Here is a 2,442-nt window from a genome sequence, read left to right as displayed (position 1 = left end):
TCTCCAAGCGATATTAGGAGTTTCTTAGGTTTAGCTGGTTATTACAGAAGGTTTGTTGAGGGGTTCTCATATATTGCATCTCCTTTGACAAAGTTGACTCAGAAGACAGTGAAATTTCAATGGTCTGAAGCTTGTCAGAAAAGCTTTCAGGAATTGAAAAAGAGGTTGATTACAGCTCTAGTGTTGACTTTACCAGAAGGTACTCAAGGTTTTGTGGTGTATTGTGATGCATCTAGAGTTGGTTTGGGTTGTGTCTTAATGCAGAATGGCAAAGTTATAGCTTATGCCTCCAGACAGTTGAAAGTTCATGAGAAGAACTACCCAACCCATGACTTAGAGTTGGTTGTGGTAGTGTTCGCTTTGAAGATTTGGCGTCATTACTTGTATGGTGTGCATGTTGATGCATTTACTGATCACAAGAGTCTTCAATATGTGTTCACTCAGAAGGAGCTTAATCTCAGACAGAGGAGGTGGTTAGAATTACTTAAGGATTATGACCTGAGTATTCTTTACCACCCAGGTAAGGCTAATGTTGTTGCTGATGCTTTAAGCAGGTTGTCTTATGGGTAGCACCACCCATATTGAAGAAGGGAAGAGAGAGTTAGCAAAAGATGTGCATAGACTGGCATGTCTGGGAGTCAGACTTATAGATTCCGCAGAAGAAGGAATAGCAGTGGCAAACGGGGCCGAGTCATCACTAGTGTCAGAAGTGAAAGAGAAACAAGATCAAGATCCATTTTGGTTGAGTTGAAGGCAAATTTTCAAAAGCAAAGAGTACTAGCTTTTGAACAAGGGGGAGATGATGTTTTGATGTATCAAGGAAAATTGTGTGTACCTATGGTGGATGGACTTCAAGAGAGGATCATGGAGGAAGCTCATAGCTCCAGATACTCCATTCATCCAGTTTCCACAAAGATGTACCGTGACTTGAGAGAAATTTATTGGTGGAATGGCATGAAGAAGGACATTGCTGAATTTGTTGCTAAGTGTCCAAATTGCCAACAAGTGAAGGTCGAGCACCAAAGGCCCGGTGGTTTGGCTCAGAGAATAGAACTTCCGGAATGGAAGTGGGAGATGATCAATATGGATTTCATCACAGGGTTTCCAAGGTCTCGCAGGCAGCATGATTCTATTTGGGTGATTGTCGACAGAATGACAAAGTCAGCTCATTTTCTACCAGTAAAGACTACCCATTCAGCAGAATATTATGCCAAGTTGTATATTCAAGAGATAGTGAGACTTCATGGAGTCCCAATCTCCATTATTTCAGATAGAGGTGCACAGTTTACTGCACAGTTCTGGAAATCTTTTCGGAAGGGCTTGGCTTCAAAGGTGAACTTAAGTACTGTCTTTCATCCTCAGACTGATGGGCAAGCAGAGCGTACTATCCAGACTTTAGAAGATATGTTGAGGGTCTGTGTGATCGATTTCAAGGGTAATTGGGATGATCACGTACCTCTTATTGAGTTTGCCTACAACAACAGTTAACACTCTAGCATCCAGATGGCTCCATACGAAGCTCTTTTATAGGAGAAGATGTAGATCTCCTATTGGATGGTTTGAAGTTGGTGAAGCAGGGTTGATAGGACCAGATTTAGTCCACTAAGCTATGGAGAAGGTGAAAGTGATTCAAGAGAGGTTGAAAACAGCACAGAGTCGCCAGAAATCCTACGCTGATGTTAGGAGAAAGGTGTTAGAGTTCGAAGTAGATGATTGGGTATATTTGAAGGTTTCACCGATGAAAGGGGTTATGATGTTTGGTAAGAAGGGGAAACTTAGTCCCCGGTATATTGGACCTTACCGCATTGCCAAGAGGATTGTCAATGTTGCTTATGAGTTGGAGTTACCACAGGAACTAGCAGCGGTTCATCCGGTATTTCACATCTCTATGTTGAAAAAGTGCATAGGCGATCCTTCATTGATCATGCCGACTGAAAGTATTAGGATCAAGGATAGCTTATCTTATGAGGAGATCCCTGTTCAGATTTTAGACCGCCAAGTTCGTAAGTTGAGAACGAAAGAGGTAGCCTCAGTCAAGGTCCTTTGGAGGAACCAATTAGTTGAGAGAGCTACTTGGGAAGCCGAAGAGGACATGAAGAAGAGATATCCTTATCTCTTTGAATCCAGAGGAAATGCATATTAAGGTACTAAATTCCTTCTTAGTGCTCTTCAAATTATAGTGAGCATGTAATTGTTATTGTTGTTTGCATGATAGCTTGTTGGGTGTTTGAATTGATGTTACACCCTTAGCCTTGTAAGGGTAACCTCATTTGAGGACGAATGTTCCCAAGGGGGAGATATTGTAACATCCGGAAAATTGAAATAACTAAGAAGAGGCTTAGAATTTGAAAATTTGAAAAATTTCATTTTTGGAAAGAATTCGAAAATTTTGGAAAATTTTGGCTTAAGTATGGAAAAGGTGAGTTTTTGGCCAACTTTGAA

The sequence above is a fragment of the Solanum tuberosum genome, unplaced genomic scaffold, assembly GCF_000226075.1.
Source record: "Solanum tuberosum cultivar DM 1-3 516 R44 unplaced genomic scaffold, SolTub_3.0 scf00680, whole genome shotgun sequence".
NCBI classification, from domain to species: Eukaryota; Viridiplantae; Streptophyta; class Magnoliopsida; order Solanales; family Solanaceae; genus Solanum; species Solanum tuberosum.
This window is presented reverse-complemented; position numbering follows the sequence as displayed.